We start from the raw sequence: 10,188 nt of genomic DNA on the forward strand, positions 1-10,188 counted from the left end.
GATGAAGAGATGGGTAGGAAAAATCATAAAAGGAGGAATAAGCTAAAGAAGGAGTGGCTGAAAATTTAAGCGAATCAGTTAGGAAAGGTATCAATTGATAAGCAGGAAAAGTAGAAGGTATATTAATAGATGGATAAGGGCATGGTGGAGAAGGGAAAAAGACTCGATCTTCGATGAAAGAACAATAGGTAAATATAAGAATTTGAGGAAAACCCTGAGGTTGGAAAAGGAGAGGTAAGATAGTTGTTGAGTTGGATTGATAAAGGGAAAGATAAGTATCATAGGGATAGGCCATTTATTGATAGTACAATAGGCTAGGAACAGAGGGACCTAAAACAAATCATCTATGGTAGGCATCAAAGAAGGATGAATCAAATGGATGGTTCTTGGAAAGATAAGCTAGGAGTTCTACCCTCAGTTGGTTAGTGCTTTGCACATAAGTAGAAGCTATATTCTCACGTTGGTTCAGGACCACAGAATCAATCATTGAATGCCATGAAGTGTCCGTACAAGTAGCCACTTTAGAATAATAACATTGGAACATGTCATCTATCCTCAATTCCAAATAGTTGACATATAAGACAGCTTGTAAAACCACATCTCCCACATACCAAGCCAGATCTACATCATCTGAAATCAACAGATCACCCCGTAGATACATGTAAGACAGCAACATGGTATCCATCGTCATAGAATCCTCAAAGACCATACTGACAACTTCTGTTAGCAAATCAGAAGACCAAGCCCCACTCCAACCATTCTTTAGAAGAGGGAGATCCATCGTTGAAAGTTTCATATAGAAGGCCAACTTCTGAAACTGATAGTGGACAAAAAAAGAATGGTTTGGAGGAATATACTCCTGAAAGTGCTTAAATGTAGACCATAGCAAATCCATCATGGACTGCAATCTTTTCACTTTATCTTGAAACAATGGACATAATGTGGCCTGTCTTTGGAGAACTGCCAAGTCGTGTTGAGAGATAGAAGGAATCATAGGAACATTGGGGCTTGGAGGAATGGACCGTGACTGCGCCAATTGGTCCTGCAACTACTTAATTTGGGAAGCTTGTGATTCTAATATATTACGAGCAATTTGCAAAGCTAACAGGTTTATATCTAAAAGAGTCTGAAACTCTTGAGCTTCTTTGGACATTCTCTCTTTCTCCTCCGAGACTTTAGTGACCTCTGACTGAGCTTCTGCTAACTGAATCTTCAAAGAAGATATTTCTTCTCTATGGGTCTCAATCATTTGGGTCTGCTGCTCCATTTGCTTAACAGATCGGCAAGAGTGTCTTTAGCAGAGGCTAACTTTGTGGTTGCCTTATGCAATTGGTATTTGGATTGCATCAATTCTTCATAGAAAGAAGCATATAACTGTTGGACACAAGCTGTCTTCACTGAGAGTTCCATCTTCGTAAGCAGGTAAGTACTCCAATCAATGGCCACCCCTTTTAACACCATCCTGGAAGCTGTGAAGAGTTCCTTAGACAAATAATGAGATGGTGTTTTGGCAGGCATGAACCTGTCTTGGAGAAATTGGCAGACTAACTTCCAAAGAGGATCAGTGATCATGGAAAAAGACACTCCTGAAGTGTTAATCACCATCTTGACATCAAGAACCTCTTTGGTGTACTTCTGTAATAACTTAAGAATCTCATCATTAGAGAATAATTGTCTGGCTGTAGCAAAGGGTTCTCCTTTGTAGGGAAGAGACAAAGCCTTCATTAACCCTCTAGTTGTCAATACCATGGAAGCCCCACGAACCAGGCCCGATTTCTTACTGTATGATGCAAGAAACTCATCGCACAGAGATGAATCGTTTGGAATCAATGGGAGTGAAGTAGCCACGAAAGTTACAAGTTCTGCTTTCGCTATAGGCTCAAAAGCCAGGGAAGAATAATCCCTACTGATAAATGGAATAGGAGGAGGAGCATGAGGCGCCATTCATATGAAAAACACACACACACCACAAACACAAACAATCACAAAGAATGCCAGCAAAACAATCAAATAGCTATAAAAAAGAAATCGAAAAAAAAAAAACACACACAGACGTAACTAACCAATTGACCACCCCAAACAACCCACATCCTAGAAAAAATTCGACATAACCTCTACACATATGCAATCGAAAACTTCATGCAATGCAACAAGCAAGCACCCAAGACCCCCTATCAGGCAAAAAAGAAGAAAAACTACAAACAATACCCGTAATCGTATCACATAAGCAAACTATAATACCATAAAAAACTAATCAAGACCTAACCATAACTTTGACCAACAATTTCAGCTTAAAGGACTTTACGTGTCCATCCCACAAAGCATGTTTATTAAAAAGGAGAAAAAGTGCAGTGAGGGAAAATGGTTTTAATGAATGGTTCATTTTAAGAAATTATTAACAATGGGTGAAATTTTATTAGGTTATAAATCTTAATAAAAAAACAGCGATTCATTCTTAAAATTTTAATTATAATTTATTAAGGTGAAGCGGTGCTTAAATGAAACCCAAACTGCGATACCCAGATTGGGATCTCTAAATGCAAATTCATTAATCAGAAATTAATGGTGATATGGAGCACTTTTTTGTCAGCGCGTGCTTTTTTGTGACGGCTCGTTTATTTTTTAAATTAAAAATTAAAGTGCATCTGAAGTGCACGTAGCGTGTGCAAAGTGAACGGCGGGTTGATTTTAAGTTATTAGAAAAATGTATGTTTAGCGCAAGTGCGCATGAAAAAGTGGGTGAATATAGTTCATTTTAACAATTAACCATGGTTAAGGGATAACCAAAATGAATAAAGCACAAAGAATAGATACGTGGTAGGGGTGTGTATGCAAGAGACTGAAGGCGCACTGAGTAGTCCCAAATGCAAGGAATCCACTCAAAAAAAGCAAAAACCACTGACTGGAAAAAATAAAGCATATGAGTATTTTTGTTTTATTTTTATTATTGATTTATTTTTTTGATTTTTTGATTTTTTTGATTTATTATTTTTTTAAAAAATATAATTTAGGTGTGTTCGTATTTTGTATATTGTGTGTTTTTTTCTTGTCGTTCTTTTTCTTCTTTGTTTTAATGATTAAAACGGGATATATGACACATGAATATGTTGTGAAGTATAAGGGTGGAATTTCAGCAATTCAATAAGTGTCAACAATGTATTTGAATTTATCCATGATTTTTTAGCTGATTTTTGGAATTTAAAATGAATTTTCATGAGGTGAGGTATTAAATTTAGAGTTTTGGCCTCAAATAATACTTTGGCCATTTATGGAAGTATTTTTAATTGAGAAATTATTGAAAAAAGGGGCAAGGGGATTTGTGAATTTTTTTAAAATTTTTCTGGAAGTATTTTTAAAATTTACTATTTTTTAATGAATTTTGCTAATTTTACATGTATTTTTGAAAGAATTTTGAAGTTTTGAAATTTTTTTTGCAATTTATTTTCTTGAAATCTCACTTTAGAAAATAGTGAAAATAATTTCAATAATATTATAATTTTTAAAGGATTTTTTGCAATTTATTTGGATTTAAAATACATTTTAATGATTTTTTAAAGTTTGTTTTTATGTGTTTTTAATGTGTTTTTCAGGTTTTGAAATTAAAAGTCGGTACCCGAGCTGCGTGTGAACAGCTGAAAATGACTGCGTGTGAACAACTGACTGCAACACACCTTCGCACGGACAAGTCAGAGGCGCGTCCTCGCGCGGGAACAGTTGCTAGCCACACCCGTACACACACGCACACCGAGAGCGGCCGCACAACGAGGGAACATGGGAGGGAGAGGGGAGTTTTTGGGCGGGTGGAGAGGGTGGTGGGTGGGAAGGGGGGCTAGGGGAGGGGTAACTGGGGTTAGTGGGGGGGTGGGGTGAGGGGTAACGACGGTTAGGTTTGGTGGGGAGGGGGGGTAAATTTGGGGTAAATGTGGTGGTGCGAGGGGTAAATTTGGGGTAAATGTGGTGGTGCGAGGGGTAAATTTGGTTTGGGGGGGGGGGGGGGGGGGGGGGTAGTGCCCAAGGGGGGTGGGAAAGGGGAGGGCCTAAGGAGTTGGGCGGGCGGGGGTGCCCAAGGGAGGGTGGCCGGAGAAAGTGCCCAAGGGAGGTGGCGCGGCGGGAGGACGAGGAGGGAGCGTGGCGGGAGGGAGGAGACGTGGAGGTCGCGGAAGGAGAAGGATGGCACAGCCACAGCGAGGGGAGGGAGGAGACGTGGAGGTCGCGGAGCATGGAGAAGGAGGAAGACGAGGATGAACAGAAGGACGCGCAGGTCAGACCGGTTTTTTTTTTTAAAATCGTTCTCTTTTTTTTCTTTCTTTTCTTTCTTTTCTCTTTCTTTTGTTTTCTGTGGTTCTGTGCTTTTTTCGCGATTGTGTTATGTGGTGTTTTTGTTGTTTTTAGTTTTATTATTATTATTATTAATTTTTTATTTGTGTGTGTGTTTTTTTTGGTTATAAATGTTGGTTTTTTTTAAAAAGTTTTTTTGGGGGATTTTTTTTGTTTTGTTTTTGTTTTACATTTGTTATGGTTGGGAAGGGGGTAAAAAAATTTGCATCGGCGGGATCAGATGGGGCAAAGACGGCGACACGCAAGGGATAGAGGCCACGGGGGCATCTCGAGGCATGTAACACCAAAAACAGGTGTGTTCACATGTGACACGAGAAACGCGGCCACACGGCAAAAAGGAAGAAAAATTAATAAAACTCAAACCGCAAGGCGGATCGAAAAACTGTAAAAAGAAAACATGTGCCAGGAGACGAGAGGAAAATGATAGAAAAATGCAACATTGGGTTCGGGGCTAAATCAGGGTGGTCACATGAAAAAAACACAAAAAATAGACTTGAAAACACATATGTGTGTTAATATCTGAAAATCTGCTCATTGAAACAAAGTGCAAAAAGAAAAAAAAAGTGTAGAAGAATGTGGCCAACAACTCTATCATGGAAAAACACCGTTCTGATTGAGATAGGATGTGTTCACATGGAAAAAGCCCAAAAATCGTACCCGAAAATGGACTCAAAAATTAATATGGAATGATCCGTGCACCGGAATAGAGGACAACAAAAAGGGAAAATGTCCGGAAGAAAGGGATTCATAGGGCTGGTGCATTAAAACTCAGTTTGGGGAAAATTGGGAGGGGTTCATATGGAAAAAACACAAAAAACACACCTGAAAATACTCAGAAAATTAATAACGAAAAATCCGACAATCAGAAGAGGGGAAGGAAAAAGAAAAAAGTGGAAAAAAAGCTGACGGGACACGACTGTCAAAATAACTGGAATTCCGGTGCAAATAGGGCATGTTCACATGGAAAAATGTGAAAAATAGGCACGAAAAGGGCCCGAAAACCCGCAAAAATTAATAACGAATGAACCGTGAATCGAAATGACAGGGTGTAAGAAGGAAAAATGTGAGGAAGAATGGGTAGGGTAGGCCTGGCACCTCAGATCAGTGTTTCGAAGTAATAAAGGCATATTCACATGGAAAACCGTCCAATTTACAGGAATTGTTTCAAAAATTAATAACTTTAGAACCGTCTGTTGGAACAGGGGTTGGGAAAAAGGAAAAAAGGGCAGTTCGAAGGGACAAACAGGGCTATAAGGTTGGATGTGATTCTCAGTGAACGCAGGATACGTTCGCATGGAAAAATCGCAAAAAATAAAGAATAAAAGAAAATGGTTAAGGACCAACTTCGAGGACATGGTGAAATAGAACAGAGGAGTGGGGAAGGGATCCCATCATGGTAAAATGAAGTCATGATGTAGATGCATGATCATAGCAGGATATATGTATGGGGGTATGCAACATAGACACGTAGGGACGCGTCCCCACACTTAAAACCATAGTATGAAGTATAAACCGAACATCAAGGACCGAATACCACACATCAGACCAACCACAAACGTCCCCACACTTAAGACATAACCGAACATCAAGGACCGAATACCACACATCAGACCAACCACAAACGTCCCCACACTTAAGACATGACCATCATTGAGAAATAGAACGTGTAGGGTTAGAAAACTTGGCCCATATTGCCGAGGAGTAATGTCGATTATCGAGGTTGCGTGTTGTATCGTTGTCAGCTGCAGAAGGTACCAAGGTGTCTTCACAACTTACGTCCTTCGTGGCAAGGACCATGCGGCAGCACCCATGGAGGTAGCTGGTGGAAGAAATTGCAAGAAATTCGTCGATGACGAGGGATATTACACTCAACTCACGATCACTTAAATGGAATGAAAGAACAATCACTCGCCCCATTACTAACATCACTCGAGGAAATAATGATGGAACCCAAATCTCACACCCAGTTTAGAAATCGATGAAGGAATGGTGCAAAGAGAATATGCCAGGGTATACAATTAATGGTGCATCAGTGCATCCAATCCTGTTTGGCATAGGTGCAAGCAGGAAGACCAGGGAGCCTTGCAGTGTAGTGTACATAACAAAGTGACATGTCCTATACTGATGGCAGAGACCCATCCCGTGGGTGCAGAGGAAAACAGAAACGTACCTGATTCCAATGGTCGTAACATCCCTCAATCCTCACCTCTCGATAATTGATTGAAGAAACACCAGTCACATTCAACCCACCCTCTGTCTCACGCTCTATTGAAAGATACAGAGGGTAGCCCATTCCTGAAACCTATTGATGTAATCCTCACTGTCACTTGTGCACAGCTTGTATGCCTTGTGTGCAATTGATGGTGCAACTGTGCATCCCGCCTTGTGCCAGCATATAGTGCAAGAAGGAAGGCCAGGGAACCTTATGGTGCAGTGCACAGGAATAGATCATGCGTTGTGCATTGAGAGGCCCAACCTGTGCATGCAACGCTCTGTTCACACATCTCACGCGCTGATAGATACAGAGGGCAGCCCATACTCACATCCCCATCCTGTTAGGATGAAAGCTCACATCACTCAAGGGGTTGGTGATGAAGATCATGTCAGCTATTGTTGTCATCAGGATCTTGAAGAGGAGGCGTACCCAGGGAGGTAGCCAACAAGTCTCATATTTCGATGATTTGTAAGAAAGGTTGTCTGTTAGAAGGGCAGACGGACTGATATTGCAAAGACAATGCACCAAGGGAGGTGGCTTTAAATTTCTTACTGAAAAGATTCTGCTGGTGAGTCAACTATCCTGAACTGCATGATGTTACCACCTTTTCCACAGTCAGCTTCTCGCCCAAGGGTGTTTCCATCTTTTCTTAGAACGAGGTCTGTTATGATAGGGAATTTTTTCATTTTCTCCCATAACAGTTTTGTTTGTTTTTTTTTCTTTTTCTTTCTTTCTTTTTTTTCGTTAATAAAGAAAATGGTAGAAATACCATGTGTTAGGACCATCCTCGCTACCGTTGTTGGATCAGATGAGAAGAGAACAAGGGCGGATTGAGAGGTATCTGCGAGAGGGGTTGGCAAAATGAGACCGTCTCATGAGGAGAATCATAAGGGCTATTAGAAGCATGCAGAGAAGGACAGTGCAACGCCCAAAAGGGAGAGGGTAGGTCAACTGTGATTGTCAAGATTCCCAGGGAGAAAAGTACTTCTTTAGATGATAGCCATTGATCAGGAAGGGATCATCAAAGGCATCAACGATCTGCACTTGAACATAGCCATTAGGATTGACAGCAAGTACCTTGTATGGGCCCATTCACCGTTATTGAAGCTTGCCAAATCTCGAATCATAGTCTAGGGCAAGATCACCTTCTTTGAACTCCTTGTGCTTGATGAAACTGTCATGATAGGCTTTGCGTCGCGCTTGAGTGGTTTCCATGCATTGTAGGGCCATCCACCGAATCTCATCCAAACATTCCAAATGCAGGAGGCGGCGATGTAATGACTCATCATCTCCCAAGTGTTCTTTAACTACCACTCGCAAAGAGGGCAATTCCAGCTCAACAGGGAAGACGACTTCTGTACCATACACTAGCTAGAAAGGGGTTTGTCCTGTAGCTGCCTTATGGGAGGTTCTGTATGCCCAGAGGGCCTCTGTAAGTCGATCGTCCCAATCGTGATTGGTGACTTCAACTTGGCTGTTGGCTTTGGGGTAATAGAGAGTGAACTTGCGATGGTGGATCTTATACAGCTCCGTCAGCTTCTCCATGATTTTGTTAAGAAAATGAGTACCTCTGTCACTTACCAGCTCGAGGGGACTGCCAAAACGTGTGATAATGTGCTCGTAAATGAACAAGGCTACGCTGTTACCATCGTCCCACTTTAGAGCTTTAGCTTCACACCACTTTGTGACATAATCCGTACATACTAAGATGTATCTGTTCTGTTTCCGTCTGGTGGGTGGATCAATGGGACCCACAAAATCAATCCTCCACTTCTCGAACGGCTTTAGGGGAAGAATGGATTGTAGTGGCATGGCACTTGTTTTGGTGGGTTTCCCCATTCACTAACAAGCATCACATCTCTTGCAGTAGTCATATGCATCCTTGTGGAGGGTCGGCCACCAGTATCCTGCTAACAGAGCCTTCCTGGCTGTCACTTCTCCTGCCAAGTGTCCACCACATGGTTCGTCATGGCATGCTTTCAATACTATGCCGATTTCATCCCCTACAACACATCTTCGCAGCACTTCATCTTTGCCTTTCTTGTACAGTGCACCGCCTAGCAAAGTGTAGGGGGCTGATTCTAACAGAAGCTTCTTCTTCTCACGGCTTGAGATGCCAGGAGGATACTGTTGAGTTGCCAGGAGGTTGACTATGTCTACATACCAGGGAGTAACTGTTTCAACTAGAAACAAGAAGCATCAGGAAGGTCAGGATCATCCTGTTCCTCTTCTTCTGTTTGTGGGATCCGTGATAGATGATCAGCTAGGACATGGGAACGGCCAGCCTTAGTGACCACTTCAAAATCAAACTCCTGGAATAGGAGTAACCATCTAATCAGTCTTCCTTTAACATCTGCTTTGTTCATCAGGAAGGACAGGGGTTCATGATCCACGTAGAACTTAAAATGCGTTGACAGTAGATAGTGTCGAAACTTTTCCAGTGCAAACACCATTGCTAAGCATTCAAGCTCTGTCACTGTATAGTTCTATTCCCTATCAGTGACCTTTCGGCTTGCATAATATATTGGTTGATCTAATTTAGAGGGGCCCTTTTGACATTGGACATCACCTAGCCCTTTAATTGATGCATTTGTGTACACATGAAACTCCTCCGTCCAATCAGGAGGTTGCAAGATAGGTGCTTGGATAAGGCACTATTTTAGGGTATCAAATGCTTCTTCACAGTCATCAATCCAAAGAAAATCCGTGGAGCCCCGAGAGGAACACCAAGGAAAAGGGAATTCTCTTGCAAGAAAATCTATCTTGTAACATCAACAAGCTTGTTTATCATGTTTCATATGATCACAATGAAGAAAGGAACACCAGGCACAACAAATCTTCATGCAGCATCATGTAAATCTCCCACGGTTTTTAATAGAATCAACCATATTCTTCAACATCTTCACAAAATCCATCAATATCACAAAGAAAACAAAGAAGTACACCATCTTTGAATGGAAATACATCACATAGTATTCATCTTCAATATCTTCATAGTCTTCTCTCTCAATCTCTCATATACAATCACTCTGTTTCAATAGAATTGGCTATCTCTGACTCTCTCTCACACACTCCATCAATAATACATCATATCCTCACTACAATCTCCCAAAATTACCCTCAATAATCACTCTTAGGTCGTGGATACCCCTCCCAAGAGGTATGTCTGATATGAAAGGTCACCAGAGCCACTACAGTGTCTCTTCACAGCTCATTACTGTCACTTCACTCTAGTCTTCTCTTGAGTCTTCAACAGCTACTTCTTCCACTTCTTTCAGCTCTTTTGCACTTGTATTCACCTCTTTCCAAGGCTAGAAAACTTTCCCCAAAGTCACACATACATTCCACAGAACACTTACAGAACAGTCTACAGAACAGTACCAGAACAGTTACAGTACAGAGACAGAACAGAAGCAGAAGCTCTACAGAAGACCTACAGAAGGTTACAGAAGGTCCTCAAAACTACATAACTCACTCTCAAACCATTCAAAACTCTCACAAACCATTCACTAAGCTTTCACAATATCTCATTCTTCATCAATCAATACTCCATCCCTCTTTACAGAAGACAATCAGAACAAAACAGACCAAAACAGAACAAAACAGAAGGTATACAGAACCATTCAGAACCTATC

This window comes from Lygodium microphyllum, chromosome 25 (genome assembly GCF_053477565.2).
Source record: "Lygodium microphyllum isolate KBCC chromosome 25, Lygodium_microphyllum_v1.1.10, whole genome shotgun sequence".
NCBI lineage: Eukaryota > Viridiplantae > Streptophyta > Polypodiopsida > Schizaeales > Lygodiaceae > Lygodium > Lygodium microphyllum.